This window comes from Mesoplodon densirostris, chromosome 9 (genome assembly GCF_025265405.1).
Source record: "Mesoplodon densirostris isolate mMesDen1 chromosome 9, mMesDen1 primary haplotype, whole genome shotgun sequence".
Classification (NCBI taxonomy): domain Eukaryota; kingdom Metazoa; phylum Chordata; class Mammalia; order Artiodactyla; family Ziphiidae; genus Mesoplodon; species Mesoplodon densirostris.
The window spans coordinates 44,057,130-44,074,047 of NC_082669.1; positions in this window are offsets into that span (position 1 = coordinate 44,057,130).

The following is a 16,918-nucleotide window of genomic DNA, read 5'->3' on the forward strand; positions in this document are numbered from 1 at the left end:
GATAAGTTTGGTACTATTCCAATTAAATTTGCTGCAGGTTGAGTTCTCCAGAGAAAGAGATTGAGATGGAATTTAGAGTATAAGACATTTATTAGGAATTGACATGTGGGAAAAGGAGGGGGAAAGTAGCAGAATTGCTCAGCAAGTATTGTTAGGATGAATCACTCTATGAGTAAGTTATTATGGCCATTCTCATAAAGATGTTGGACCATCTCATAATAGCTAATAGAATTATTAATAGAAGGAGAAGTAGACTGAGATGTAGATACAAAAATCCTCAGCTAACCAACTGGGGGCTGGTTGCCCCATGGAGTCATCCCAGGCCAGCTGAAAGGACTGATTTTATTACCACTTCTCCCAGGTACCTGATGGAAGTGGCCTCTGGAAGGGCAAGACCTTGAAGGAGCTGACAGCTGGAAGGTATCTACGTAGTCCTCACAGCTGGGCAATAAGCCCTTCCTTGAAGGGGTTCTGGGCTGTGCATCTCGGTGTCTGCCACATTTTGGGAAGAATGTGACAAAGTGATTTTAAAGGTCAACTGGGAATTCCCTGGTGGTCCAGTGGTTAGGACTCCGAGCTTTCACTGCTGAGGGCGTGGGTTCAATCCCTGCTCAGGGAACTAACATCCCTCAAGCCCTGCGGCTCGACCAAAAAAAAAAAAGTTCAACTGGAAGAATAAGCACACAAGAAAGCCAATAAATTTTTGAAAAAGGAAAATAAGAGAAAGATTTGCTCTGTCAGGCATTAAAACATCTTTGAAAAGCCTCAGTACTCCCTGGTAGTCCTGTCATAAGAATAGACTGAAAGTTCAATGACAAGGATCTGAAGGCCAAAAAGAGTCTCCTGTACACATAAATATTTAGTGCATGATTGTGGGGGAACAGTTTGCTTTTTGTTTTGTTTTGTCTTTTGAGATACTCAGAAGATTAAGGCAATGATATCATTCATGAATACTAGAGTGCTGTTTCGTACAGCCCACCCTCTTGTGGCTGTGGCCTTGTGGATAATTAGCTTTGTTTAAAAAAAATCTGGATAATTTCATGTTCATAAAAGTGTACATAAATGGAAGCAATTAGGTTGTTGATGTAAGTTCTTCTGGAATGAGGATATAAGCCCTAAATATTTAAGACTTAGGGCACAGTTAGTGTTCGGCTGTTTACTCTGCTGTGACAAGCCTCTATGTGGAGTGTCACCAGCAGCTGTGAGTCCAGCTAGGAAGTGGAGAAAAAGCATCTTGATATAATGCATCTGCTCCTCCTCTGTGGATATTTATATGTATCTACCTTTGGCTAATTAAATCATAATTATGTGTGAAGAAGAGTAGGAATATGAGGATTAGTCTATTCTTGTTAATCTGTAATTCCCCTGAAACCCTGAAAAGAAAGTTAACCATCAAAATCAGTGAGAAAAAGCTAGACGTTCAGTCAACTTTATTTAAAAATTAATTTTGTAAAAATTATTTGGGACAAAAAAAATCACTACTTTGCACAAATAAACATTTTTTTGCCTTTGAATAATTTAATAGCTATGTTTTTTAAAAAAAGATCTCTTAACCCAAGATGTACTGTGGCACTCTATATATGCAGGCAACATTAGCCAAGCATCACTAAACATAAAGGAAAATAAATTTAGAAAGAACACACTTCGAAATATTAAGCACTTTATATTTGAAAAACGTGGCCGATAATGTATGTTATAAAAGATAGAAGTAAATGATGTGTTTTTTACTTAGCAAATAGACTTTATGTAACAAAGAAAACTGAGAAAATGAATCATAAAGAACTAAAATGTACACAAATACCTTTATCTGACCTTGGTGATAGAGAAAGCCTTTATAAGCATGAAGAAATAGACAGAAACAATAAAATACACGAAGTATATATGTGGTCATACCCACCCATACCAACACACAGACATAGACAAAGCTTATATGTAAAAGCACATAGGACCTGGTCTCAAAGCAGAGTCTAAGACAAAGATCCATGTGCGGGTAGTTTATTTGGGAACATGATGCCAGAGAGCAGGAATGAGTGACAGAAGGAGGGAGACAGGTTAGCAGAAAGAGTCAATACAAAGATACATGATGCTGTTGGCCACCCTCTGTGTGCCAGTTTACCCTATCCCTAGGGATGTTCTGAGATAACTCAGAAGGTCCACTTGAAGGATTAAAGAAGAAGCTCCATTTCCCCCAGACCTCTTTAGTCAGAGGTAGCAGTAACCAGAGATTGTTGATTCCTCTATATTTTTAGAATGCAAAAATGGGTACAAGTGAGTTCCTGGGTGTATGCTACTGAGAGGTCAGGAAGCAAGAGGACTGGAACAAAGGCTTCAGGTAAATGCTCTCAAGCTGCACCCAGAAGTTAGGTGAAGCCAGCCGGGAAATGAACTCTGCAACAGTGGCTGGAATAAGACGTGAGGCTAGAGGACTTAAGATGGGGCACTAGGGACACTCAGTACAGCAAATAAATAAGAACCATCAGCACAATTAAATGGCAAATCAAATTGAAAAATACTTCCTATTTATAGAAATAACTTCATAGGTAAAGACCTCTCATAAATATGTAGAAAGAATAAAGTAAATACAATTTAAAGACAAGAACAAATAATGCAGGAAGAAAAAAATCTGATGATAAACATGAAAAATGGTCCTATTTATTAACAGTCTTAGATATGAAAGTGAAATGTTTAAAATATGCAATTTTCGCCTATTGGCAATTCAGTTAAAAAAGTTATTCTTCTCAGGTTTGGGGTGGGTTGAAAGAAATGGGCACTTTCACATATGGCTGAAGATTATCCAAGAGAATATTTTTGAAAAGTGACTTGGCATTATTCACAAATGTGCTAAAATGAGCAATACAAAAATCAAGGAATCATTCTCTTTACTATATTTTCAGAACTCACAACTAAATAAAACTATGGAATAAATAATTTGCAGAATAAATACAAATGGCTAATTGAGAAATGATAAAAGAACCAAATGCAATCATGAGCAAAGAAATTAAGACATATAGTATTTCTTACTTATTAGATTAAAAATATTCTTTATCAACTAAATTGCTGGGATTTTTAAATTGGCAATACTAAATGCTGATAAGAGTGGGACTTATACACTGCAGATAAGTTTGTACATGAAGCTCTGGAAACAATTTGGCATCATGAGATCCATTTTAGAAAATAATAAAAAAATACAAATATTTATGTACAAAGATATTTGCTTCAGTGTATTTAAATTATCAAGGAATTAGAGACACCTAAAAAGTTTCTATTCAAAACACAACTACCAATACCCAAAGTTAAAGATGAAATATTAAATTCATTCCTAGTTAAGTCAGGAACAATACAAGATTGCCCATCATCGCTGACAGAAATTAAGATTACTGGAAAGTTTTAACCAGAAGAATAAATAGCAATATATGATGGAAACAAAAATATAAAACACTGAAAAGGGAAGAATAAAGTTATCATTATTGATAGATGGTGTGATTACCAGGAAATACTGAGATCAACTAAAAAAGTATTAAACAGTATTAGTACTGAAGTCAGATATAAGATCAATTAACTAATTCTGTAGTTTTTCAATATATATTTAGAAAATATACATGATGTAAGAAAATACCATTCCAAAAGCAGTCTAAAATATAAAATATCTATGATTAAATTTAAGAAATGTACAGACAGATATAAATAAACTACAAAACTTGACTAAGGACAAAAATAAATGCAATACATAAACAAAAATATTGCATAGAGAGTAAATATTGTAAAGATTTCAGTTAAACACTCTTCCTAATTAATCCATCAATTCAATACCATATCAATCAAATTATCAATGATGCACCTACGTGATATACTTCTGAGTTGTCCCATCACAAAGATGTTATTTCCTTTGAAAAATTGCCATTTTGAGTGGAACAGAACTTTGGCCCATTCTCAGATTACTTGGAAATCCTGAAAAGATGTTAAATTCTGGTTCTAAAACCACTGCTGAGTAACTGGCATTTTCATTTCCATGCTAAAGTTGTTTACCCGCCAGGATTCTGGCAATGTTGTAATACCTATCTGTAGAGAAGGGACTGAGTTTTCTACCACAACTCTCTTATAAATAATAATGCTTACTCTGCATCACATAAAGCAAAGAAAGTACTATTCAGGGGACAATTATATACCGATTGGTTTATCAATTTAGTCAAGAAATACTGAGCACCAACTATGTTCCAGATATAGGCATATGGGACCCAACAGTGAATAAAATAAAGTCCTTCCTCTCCAGGAGTTTACATTCTGCTGGTGGCGGTGGGGAGAGAAAAACAAAGTAAACAACATAAAATGTGAATGGTGATGAGTGTGCTATTTTAACTTAAGGTGATGGTGAAAACCTTTCAATTACGGAGACATTTGAACAAAAGATATCTGGGGGAGAAATGTCCCAGGCAGAGGGGTACCACTAATGCAAATGCCCTGGGACAAATAGTGTATTTGAGACAAAAAGTCTCAGTGTAGCTGGATCAGAGACAGAAGACGGGAAAGCAGGAGGAGATAGGGACAAACAGTAACAAGGGACCAGATCATTCACAGTCTCTGGATCATTATAAGGTGATGGAAAGCCACTGGAGAGTTAGCAGTTTCTAGGATGTCAGTAGGTAGAGGAGGCTTAGTAATTGTCCAGGATAGAGGTTGGGTCAAGGTTATCGTAGTTGAGATGGTGAGAAGTGGTTGGACTCTGGATATAATTTAAGGAAAGAGCAGGTATTATTTGTTGGTAGATTTGAAATACATGGGATAGAAAGAGAGCCATTAAAGAGTTTTTGACCAAATCAATTGGATATGATATTCAATTTATAATCATGAAAGGTTTATAGAAATTTCATGAATTTTTTGTATTATTTTCAGAACAGGCCAGATTACCATGAATTACTGATGTTAGCTGCCCGGACATCAAGGTGAAAAAGAAAATAATTTGTTAAAATCTTTAAACAAAAAGAGGCAGGAGGAAACATTTGGAGGTGATGGATACGTTTATGGCCCTGATTGTGCTGATGGTTTCATGGGTATATAGTTATCCTCAAACTTATCAAGTTGTATATATTACATATGTACAGCTTTTTTATATGTGAATCACACATCAATAAAGTAGTTTTTTTTAAAGAAAGAAAATAATTTGTGTCATTTTTAAAGAAATAGAATGCTATTGACACATATTTTGACTTTCTCCTCCCTGCTCCTTTTCAACCCTGACTGGAGAGCTAGGATTTAGGCAGCAAGTGTTGCTTCCAAATCACCTCCACTCCTTTCCCCTCCTTTCCCTCCAGCTTTCACTTCCCCTTATTTTTTTCTTCCCTTTCCTTTTTAGTTTTTTCCTCTTTAGTTGTTCTCTCTTTATGACAGTCCTGACCTACAGGAGTGATGGTTCAGTCTTTTTTTGTCCAGCACTGTCCTCAGGACCAGATCCTCTCCTCAGTCCTCCAACAATTTGATTTGAGATATGCTCACTATATGCTAAGTATTTCTGAATTGAACTTTATTCTACAATCCCTCAGAGTCATCTATCCAAAACTCCAAACTGGTCATGTCACCTTCTTGCTCACAATTCTTCTAAAAGTCCACACTGACTTTAGAGTAAAATTCAAACTCCTCAGGAGGGCAAAAAAATGGTTATTCAAATTCCTGGCATGCGTTTCTCCCACCTCTTTTCTAGCTACTCCATGGGAGGCATTTCAAGGCAAGCAAAACATTTTTAGCTTCTCAACTTTGCCATTTCTCTTGCTGCCAGACCTTAGTGCGCACACCATCTCTTCTCTCTAGAATCCTCCCACCCACTTGCTTTTATCATCTGCCTACTTTAATCTTTCTTCAATGCTCCACTCAGAATTACCTCCACTGGGACTCTTTTTGACCTCCACCAGTGGCTTTGAGCCCGAAGTCTGTCCTCCTACTCTACCTTGCCCTGACTTAGAGCGCTTTTTTTTTTTTTTTTTTTTTAATTTTTTCCATTTTTTTTATTAGTTTCTGCTTTATAACAAAGTGAATCAGTCATACATATACATCTGTTCCCACATCCCCTCCCTCATGCATCTCCCTCCCTCCCACCCTCCCTATCCCTCCCCTCCAGGCAGTCACAAAGCACCGAGCTGATCTCCTTGTGCTATGCGGCTGCTTCCCACTGTCTATCTAGCCTACGTTTGGTAGTGTCCTGTTAACTGATTGCCGCTACCCTAGCAGTGAATTTAGGGGAGGTAGCTTAGTTCTAAACTACAGGATAAGCCACAATCTCTGGTACATAAGCACTCAATAAATGTTAGCTAAAACGGTGACTAAATGAATGGGGACCAAGAAAGCATATTATAAATCCCACAGAGAAAAAACTTACTCCTTTGGCACTGATACGGAAAAAATCAGTTTTTAGGTTCAACCTGGGGAGGTTGGCCGATGCAGATGAGGACTTAAGATGTGACTTCTGGAAAGGCTCTAGGCCTTGTTTTGAATCATATGATGATTTCACTGGATCAAAGAGCGGTTTGGCAAGCAGTTGTTAAGGAACCCTGAAACTGTGCCAACATTTCTGAGCTGATCTGCTTGAGAGTGCATAAATTTTAAGGAACTGTAATTATCATGTGCATTAGCCACCTTTATAATTAGAAAGGTAAAATAGTGCTGAAACAGTGCCGTAAATGACAACATTTATGTGCTTAAGGGTTGTCTTTAAAGGCTCAATCTGATGAAGATTTGATCTGCAGAGATACAAGCCTTTCAAGTGCTTCAGCCTTGGACTTGTATGGTATTTGGAGACAGTCACCCTAGGGCGTGGCTGTGCACAGTTGTATTTTGTTTTGCTCAACTTCTGAGAGTAGCCAGATTCCCAGGACTGCCAAGTATGGCAACAAAACTAGCAGAACATCTAGATGGTCACTAAACAGCTTGCAGTGTCCTGGCAGGAGTGGGCCTTCCCCCGTCTGTTTCAAGTTCTTCTTTGGCTGTTTTTCAGAGGAGCCTCTCCTCCCCAGGCACTGTTAGGTCAACAGCCCCCAACTGCTATATAAACACACTAGATAATTAGGCCTGAAGACAATATAAACTGTTAGTTGACATAATAAAATTCTAAGCCATAAGGCATTTTCAGGATTTTTTTCCCATCTTTCCTTCTAAAAGCAATTTTAATCAGTGCTTCTTAATCAGAGAATAATTGTTAAATTGTTTCCATGAGATTTTTAATTGACTTAATCTTTAGCCAACCTTAAACCAGGCTAAAGCCTTCCATAAAGACTGCAAGAGTACCAATTAAAGGTAAGAGCAATGGCAAACAAAAATGCAATGGTCATAGTAAAAGCATGACTTTTCCATAAATAAATTTTTTTTTCTGCTCTTCAAAATAGACTATTAAGTTTTATCATTTCATATTATGTGTTCTAAACTATGCTTGATGTAAGTATGACATCCAAATGATATAATAAATCCTTAACAACTTGAGACTATAATAAAGGCATGGTTTATTTTTCTTGGAATTACATTTTGAAAGAACAAATGGATATCACAAAATTCCACATGTAACGATGTCAAGATTAAAAAAACATTATTTCAAATAGGAATTTTTTCTGTAATCAATGAAGAATTGTTCTCTATGGATAAAAAGCCTCCAAAATTAAAGTGCAACTTTATATCAAGGTATATCTAAATGTTTACGAAGATGGTTATAAATTCTGGTCTAGAAACTCAGATGTGCAAAAAAATATATATTGTATTTCTTTATATTTTAAAATCAATTTTAGAACTCTGCCCTCATTTTCCTTTCATCCCTGCGCCTCGCCCACCAGACCCCTAACAAGAACTTTGCAAAGTTTCCTCCATATGGCCAAGGCACTGGTGAGGTTCCTCTAGGCTCTATTCATTAGCAATCATTTCCCGTTGGTCACTACTGGGCTCTTCATGTCCAGTCTACATGCTTCCTTCAGGTCCAGAGGCTCTGGAATTACATTTCCTGCTGGAATCTTTAACGAATGTGGTTACCCTGCCTTTCTGTAGGCTAGCCACCTGTCTGGCATGCTGTCAGGGAGTAAGGCTTGGCTTCTGGTCTTCCATGGAGTACACATAACCAACCTTACTCTTCCATTCCCAATTCTACCCCCTCCTCAACTACCTGAATGAAGGCAAAGGGGAAAACTTGGGGCTAAAAGCAATAATTGTACACAACAAATATCCCGCCACAATTATAAAGGAGGTAATCTAAACGTAATCTAAATAGCCATCAATAGAGAACTGGATGAATAGTTTGTGTCACATCCATACAACTCATTCAATGCAAGGCTTAAAAAGAATGAGGTAAATCTGTACATTCTGATATAAAAAATGTACAAGATAGGTCATTAACTACGAAATGTAATTGGAGGAATCATATGAATATCATGATCCAGTCTATGTAAAAACATTTTAAACATACTTGTATGAACACACATATACATGTATAACTAAATGTTCTTGTAAGTGCAGAAAATGTTGGAAGACATCACAAGAAACTCTTAACTGTGATTATCTCTGGAGAACAGCATTGGAGGAGGGATGGGAAGAGGTGAATTTTATCCTATTTAATTAACTGTTGACATTTTTTACAACATGCATATGTTATATTCACTATTTTATAACCCCAGTTTTTAAAAGAGTAGAAATCTGATGATGTGAATATTTTCCATAATACAATAATTTTTGTATTCGTTCAATACATTTTAAAATGAGTTTAAGTATTATTAAGTAATCATGTTAATTTTCTTGTTAATGGCATGAGAGCATTAAAAAGGATATGCATTCAGAAAATTTGAAAATTTAAAGTATTCTTTCAAACTTCATGAATTAAGTAAATATTGCATGCTGAAAATCTACATGTACTCTTTTTTCTAATATTTTAATACTTCATACTATTTTATTTTAAATTATTTTACTGATCTTAAATGTGTTTTGCAGTATTTTAGGGCTGGAAATGTAAAACACACAATTTTACTGAAACTAAAATAAATGTCTTTATATTATTTTAAATTGTAGTACATAATTCTCAGAGATCCATCTCCTGAATGTTCAGAAAAGCTTCCTTTGCCTCAATTGTCCTTTTCCTTGTTTCTCATTGTTTGATTAAATTATATATTCAAGGAAGACTGTAAAAGTAGAGTTTTGAATTATGAAAGTAACACTTACAGGAATGAAAGGCCTGAAAGCGTGAAATTGAATGATGAGCATGAGAAACTACTACCAAAGCATAAAATACAAGTAAGAGGGTGGCATGAAATGAGGGCAGCTGGTTTATGAAGGTGTTTGTTCTGCAAGTAAAAGGAGCAAATGACACTTTTACATGAGAGGTTTAGACTCCCCTTTTTTAAAGGTAATTCTGGATCTCACTGTGGAGAGTGCATTTTAGGATGGTGAGAAGACAAGAGATCTGTTAAAAAGTTATGGAAAGAGTAGTTCAGGAAAATAACAATGGAAACTTGAACTAAGCCAGTGGTTTTGTGGGGGAAATAAAAGAAGAAATCTTTTCCCGTTGTGGAGCACAGGCTCCAGACGCGCAAGCTCAGCGGCCATGGCTCACGGGCCCAGCCACTCCGCGGCACGTGGGATCTTCCCAGACCGGGGCACGAACCCGTGTCCCCTGCATCGGCAGGCGGACTCTCAACCGCTGCGCCACCAGGGAAGCCCAGCAAAAGAAATCTTGAAAAATATTTATTATTTATGGTCTCACATAAAACACAGGGCATTCATCTGATAAGCCTATACAAACGTCACTGGCAAAGGCCATTAACAATTCTCAGGAAATAAAAATAAAAATAGAATCTACGTAATAAAATAAAGTCTAACCTTTTTTCTTTTCCTTTGTGCTCAGTCTAGTTTCACTCGCTTACAGGGTACTGCGGGCAGAGGACTCTCACCCGGCACTTCAGGCCAGAGTTCGGAGCGTGAAACGCTGCAGCCAGCACCTCAGAGAACCCCGTGCGGAAGCGCGGCGCTCAACCCCGCAATTCAAGATGGTGGCCGCGGGCCGTGCGCAGAGACGCTGCACCCGACGCTGTGATTTGGAGCGAGCAGCACAGCTGCGACCGCCAAGAGAGAACTCCGCCCCCTGCCCCTGACGAGACCCTATAAAGCAGCTCCGTCCAGGACCTACTGGGAGAGTGTGTGCTTTAGATCGTGAGCCTGAACGTCTCCGTTCTCTGACCAAAGAATAAAACTTTCCTTTGCTTCTGAATTGAACTCAGTCTCATTCTGTTGGCTCAAAGGACACTGGCCAGGAGAACACCTGTTGGGGACCGACTTGGGAGGCGTGGTAACACGAATATATCTATACAATATTTCATCCTCCTTGGGAACCACAGAAAGTAGTGAGTTAGATTTTAAAAGCCTAGGGGCGTGATTAGATGGCAGCAGATATATAAATGAAAGTCTTTTTTTTTTTTTTTTTTTGCGGTAGGCGGGCCTCTCACTGTTGTGGCCTCTCCCGTTGCGGAGCACAGGCTCCGGACGCGCAGGCTCAGCGGCCATGGCTCACTGGCCCAGCCGCTCCGCGGCATGTGGGATCTTCCCGGACCGGGGCACGAACCCGTGTCCCCTGCATCGGCAGGCGGACTCTCAACCACTGCGTCACCAGGGAAGACCCATAACCCAGCTTTAAAACTTTATTTTCACCTCTGCCTTCATTTCCAATCACCTACCAACCTACCTCCCTAGTATCTCTAATCTCTGTCCTAGCCTTTCCTCTCTCCTTCAAGTTCAGTATCTTTTTTTCACCTGAGCTCTTGCAACACTGTTTCCCCCTTCTTGTGTTGCAGTAAAACCACACCTAAACCGTCCCAGAGGTTGCAGCTAGATTCAGTCTCCTGAAACATCGTGTTGATCTTGTCCTTTCCCTGTCAGGGGAAATCCGTCAGGGCTGGTACAAGTTTTATTTAATAAAATCACATGGGAGGGAACTTGCTGGTGGTCCAGTGGTTAGGACTCTGCACTTGCACTGCCAAGGGAGCGGGTTCAATCCCTGATCAGGCAACTAAGATCCTGTAAGCCGTGCGGTATGGCCAAATAAATTAAAAAATAAAATTTTAAAAATCACATGGGAAAACTCTTCAGTATTATCTACTAAAGTTGAGCATACACACATCCTGTATCTTGTCTATTTCACAACTAGGTATATATCCAACAAAAATGTATGCCTATATGCATCTAAAGACAGGTACTAGAATGTTTAGAGAGGTGTTATTCATAATAGCCAAAAGCTGAAATCAATCCAGTCTAGACTGGATAAATACATTGTGGATGTCCATGCAATGTAGTAGTACACAACAGTGTAAAAAGTCATTTCTAAATCAAATTCTAAAACAGGCAAAACTAATAACTGGTGTCAGAAGTCAGAATAGTGGTTTATTTTTAGAGAGGAGGAAGGAAGTGGTTACAAGGAAAGGACAGGAAGGGAACTTCTGGGTCCTGGAAACGTTCTATCACTTTACCTAGGTATAAGTAACACAGCATTTTCACTTTGTGAAAATAAAAATAAACACACCCACACAAACACACCACACATCCTTCAATGGCTCTCCATTGTCCACCAAATAATGTCCAGACTTCTAAATCTACAAAACAGGGTTGTAGTCCATGATCTGCTCCAATCTACCTTTCCAATCAATGTAGTCAAACTTTTTTCCCATATTCCCTATCACATTCCCTTCACTCCAGCTACATTGTTGCTGTGGAATCCTCTACACCACAGCTTCCATCTGTACATAACTTAGAGGCAAATTACTTCATTAAAAATATCAGAGGGACTTCCCTGGCGGTCCAGTGGTTAAGACTGCACACTTCCAATGCAGGGGGCGTGGGTTTGATCACTGGTTGTGGAACTAAGATCCCACATACCATGCAGCATGGCCAAAAAGAAAAACAAAATCAGAATTGAAATTAGAAATATCTATAACAACTTTATTTCCCAGAAAAGACAGTGGCACTGTTGGGCCAAATGCTCTGCTGAATTCTTTTTGTTCTCCAATTTTCTGACATACCAGGGAACCACCAACTGTTAAATCTCTATTGGTGATGTAAGTTATTATCATCTTTGGCTTGGCCATGACACCCTCTGGTACTTGAGTAAGAGATTCCTGAGGAAACAGTGAAGCCAGACTTCATGTTGCCCAGTCTAGGAGCCTGACGTGGCTATGGTATGTTCCAGGGGCTGGTGGAAAACCATCAGAATCACAGTGGTCGAAGTATTTTGCCTAAATCTGAGTTCACACTGATATCTGAGAGAATCAGATATGACTGCCAGAATTTCTAGTGAGCAATGACATCACTGAAAGTAGTAACTGTTGTGACCATCTCTGTGGAACAAAGCATTAGTCAGTCACTGGGGGACACTGAGAGCATCCAGTCTGTGGGGAGAAATAAATGCAGGAAGAGAAAAAGGGGTTGGGTTTTGGTCACCTGGGCTGAGCTTTAGGACTTTAGGGCTTTAGGGCTCCATCTGACTGTGCAAACTGGAAGACTCTGAGGTAGAGGCCCAATTAAAATAGATGAAGTGACTGTGATGGAGACTATGGGGACAGGCCACAGTTAGGAGGGCACATGTGATGTGAGAACAGTATGTCTCAAATTTTAGCATGCATAAGAATGACTTGCAGAGCTTGTTAAAACACAGGTTCCTGGGTTCCACCCCTAGGGATTCTGATTCTGGCCTGAGATCAGGCCTAGAAGTTGCATATCTAGCAAACTCCCATGTAAAACATGGTTTTAGAACAACTATCAGGCTTGTAGAACAAAACTAGTTCTAGCTCCCAGGCACCACTGTGGGCAGGATATTTAATATGAGAAAGACAAATATCGTATGATATTGCTTATATGCAGAGTCTTAAAAAAATCGTACAAATGAACTTATTTACAAAACAGAAACAGACTCACAGACTTAGAGAATGAACTGATGGTTACCGGGGGAAGGGACACATTGGGAGTGTGGGATTGACATGTACACACTACTATACTTAAAATAAAATGCCTTTCCATGAAAAAGAAAAAAGGGATATTTAATATGCTGCCAGCTTTGGTCAAACTGAGTTTAGGTACTTGTGTGAGCTAAGTGTACAGAATGAGGACATCAATTCCTACGGAGCAAGGTAGCAAATGCCAATAAAAAGGACAACTTACTATTCGCCCTAGTTTGTACAATCAGATGGAAACCCTATCCCTACTGTCCTAATTTGCTCCCTAGAGCTTGCATGTGAGGTTTTCCTTAAGAGCAGGGTGCTGCCATTTTTAGGAAATTTACTGGAGAATTTGCCTAGACCAGTAGTTTATAACCTGGGACGCTTTTGCACACCAGAGGACTGTTTTTGATTGTCACAACTGGGTGAGGGAGGTGCTATTAATATCTAGTGGGTAGAGCCCAAGGATGCTGCTAAACATCCAAGAACATAGGGGATAGTCCAACAACAATTATCCAGCCGAAAATGTTAGTAGTACCAAGACTGAGACGTTCTACCTAGAAATATATCCACCAGATTTGGAATTTCCACTTGGGTTTTACATCAGGTTACACTGGATTATAAGCAGTATTATCTAAATAAATACTATCTCTGTTGAGGAAGCTTATAGGAAAAGGAATATTTACATATTAAACCGAAAGCATTTAAACAAAATAAAAATAAAGAGACAACTGAGAAAGGTGGTGAAGAAGGAAGAAAGTGATACAGGAAGATCAGGTCAAGGGAGCTCCTTTAGTGGAATTCTAAAGAGGAACGTTTGGGAAAGGGAAGAGGGCAGGCTCCACGCCTCATTCAGCTCTGCAGTCCCTGGACTACAGCACCTATGATAAACACTGGTTTCAACAAATGTTGATATGAAATAAATGCAAGATGTTAGCCCATCCTCTTTTTAAGGATTTTTATGAATGAAGAGTCTGTAAGTAGTTTTTATTTTCTTCTAAACTAATGATGGCTACTTTTCCAGTTTATAAGTTCTGTCTTATTAACTGGAGCTCTCTGAAAATAGTTTAAATCCATAGAGGACCAGATATAGCTCACCAGATATTGCATTCAATAAATATGTTCTGTGTTTATTTATTCTGATTCTTCTCTTGTCAAAGATAAAAAGTCAGGCTAATTATTTTCTTAATCAAATAATATTTACTCATTATTTCATATTTAATCCTTTCTCATGATGTTTTTGTCCCCATTTTTCTCATTTTTGTTCCCCTCCTTAAACAGGATAATTGCATTTATTTGAGACTTTTCTACTTTTTCCAAGGTCATTTTTAAGTTCAAAGACTCTAATGAGAAACAGTAGGCTTAGACTCATATTCAGTGACTATTTTTTCTACATTTCTTCCAGGCCAGGTTTTGTTCTAGACATGTTCACATTTTCTTATCCCTCTGTGAGGTAGGTAAGCTTGGTCATGTTTTACAGTTGAAGGAACTGACTTAGAGAGTTTCAGGAAATACATCCAAGTTCATACACATTATAAATGGCAGAAATAAGATTCAAATTCAGATTTTCTGATTCCAGTGCCAAGAGTCACATAATAAACAATACTATTTTAGAGTACTAAAATTACTTTCAAGCTTTCGCATATCAGACCAATAATAGTAATTCTGATATCATTATTTGATTATTAATAATGACATCACATTGATGACTCAGCTGAGACCTGGAAAATAAGTTTTAAAGCTTGCCCAAAGAATGAAAGTTACTCAGTCACCATATTAAATGATTCCATGCTTTTGAGGTCCTAGCATTCTTCACAAAATGAATGGCTTAATTACTATTTCCTCATTTTTAAGCAGATAATATTGTGTTAATTATTTATGGCTATGTAACAAATGACCCCAACTTAGTTAAAACTTTTATTATTTCATAGTTCCTGTGGGTGCTTCTGACTTAAAGTCTCTTATAAGATTGCAATTAGGGTGTAGGCCAGGGCTACAGCCTCATGTGAAGGACTGGCTGTGGAGAGATTTGCTTTCAAACTCACTCATGTGGTTGTTGATAGAATTCAGGTCCTCATGGGTTGTTTGGCTGAGGGCCTCTGCTCCATGTTGGTGAGAGACATCAGTTCCATGCCCCTTAGGCTTCTCCATGTGAAAGCTTACATTATGGGAGCTGACTTCCATAGAAGCAAGTGAGATGGCTAGAGCAGGCAAGCAAGACTGAAAGTCACAGTATTTTGTTAACCTAATCATAGAAGTCACATCTGAATGCTGAAGTTTTCCTGTCCACATATATCAACCACATTGCCTTCATTCCTAATTTTGCTCCTGCCCGAGGGGATATCCTAAGGCTGTGCCTACAGAATACTAGGTACAGAGCAGATTTAACAATTATGAGTTAATTTGGTCAACTTGATTAGCCCAACCTAATAATTAAACTGCAGATTAAATTATCTTCTCCTCCTCCAGTGGTTAGGACTCCACACCCAGCCTGGGTTCAATCCCTGGTTGGGGAACTAAGATCCTGCAAGCTGCACAGTGCAGCCAAAATAAAACAAACAAACAAACAAACAAACAAATCTCCTCCTTCTGACACAAAAAAGAGTAAGGGGGAAGAGATTAGATATTTTGATGCTCCTACTTCCTTTAGGCATTGGGTCTACCAGTCAATGGTTAATATTAACATACTTCATGTATTTAATATGAAGCACCCTGATAAGCAAGATAAGAAATCCTTCATAGTTACTATTTTAGAAGGATGTCTGATCTATAATCTCTATGTGCACAGAATAAACTGATATATTATTTTCCAGGAAGGATGTTAGAATAAATGACTACATACAATCCTAAGATAGAGATCAGATTGGCAGTACAGTAAGTCCCCTACATATGAACCTTCAAGTTGTGAACTTTCAAAGATTCGAACACGTGTTCCATCAACATCAGGCGTGAGTGAACTTGTAGCTTGCCCTCTGTCTCCTATTGCTGGCGATCCTTCAGCTCTACCGTCTCCCACCTCCTCTCCCTCCTCCAGTGGGTAACTCTTCTTGCCTGTTCACTCGATGGCAGCCCCTGTATGCCAGCTGTTGTGCTGTACTACTGTACTTTTCAAGGTACTGTACAGTAAGATTAAAAACGTTTTCTTTAGTTTGTGTTTGTTTTTTATGTATTATTTGTGTGAAAACAATTATAAACCTACTACAGTACAGTACTATATAGCCGATTGTGTTAGTTGGGTCCCTAGACTAACTTTGTTGGACTTATGGACATGCTCTGGGAACGAACTATTTCGTATGTAGAGGACTTACTTGTATGTATATATTGAGTTTTTTTAATTTAGTTTTTTAAAATTTTTTGATTATGTAGAATTTTGAACATATACAAGAGTAAACAGAATAGAATATCCAGAATCGTGCCCCAACAGCCATCAAATCATGCCCCATCCACACACCTAACTACCCCCCTCCCATGTTGTTTTGGAAGTTTATTCCAGGCATCATATTATTTCATCTAGGAATATTTCAGTATCTACCTCTAAAAAAGAAGCTGTTGTATAACTGATTCACTTTGATATAAAGCAGAAACTAGCACACCATTGTAAAGCAATTATACTCCAATAAAGATGTAAAAAAAAAAAAAGAGTAATACTGATAACCTCTCTAATGGTAAACACATTTTAATAAAAAGGCTATATTTACTTGGAAAAAAAATAAAAGAGAAGCTGTTGTTTTTTTTAAGTAAAACCACAGTACCATTTTTCTCCTAATTATTCCTTAGTATTACTAAATAATTAGTCTTTTGTTCTTAAGTGTATTTTCTTTTGTAGTGAGATAGAGATAGATAACAAGTAGTTCTCAAGTGGAGTCATTTTAGCTCACAGGGTCGTTTGGCAATGTCTGAAGGCATTTTTGGTTATAACTGGGGGTGCTACTGGCATCTAGTGGGTAGAAGCCAGGTATGCTACTAAACTCACAGAATGCCAC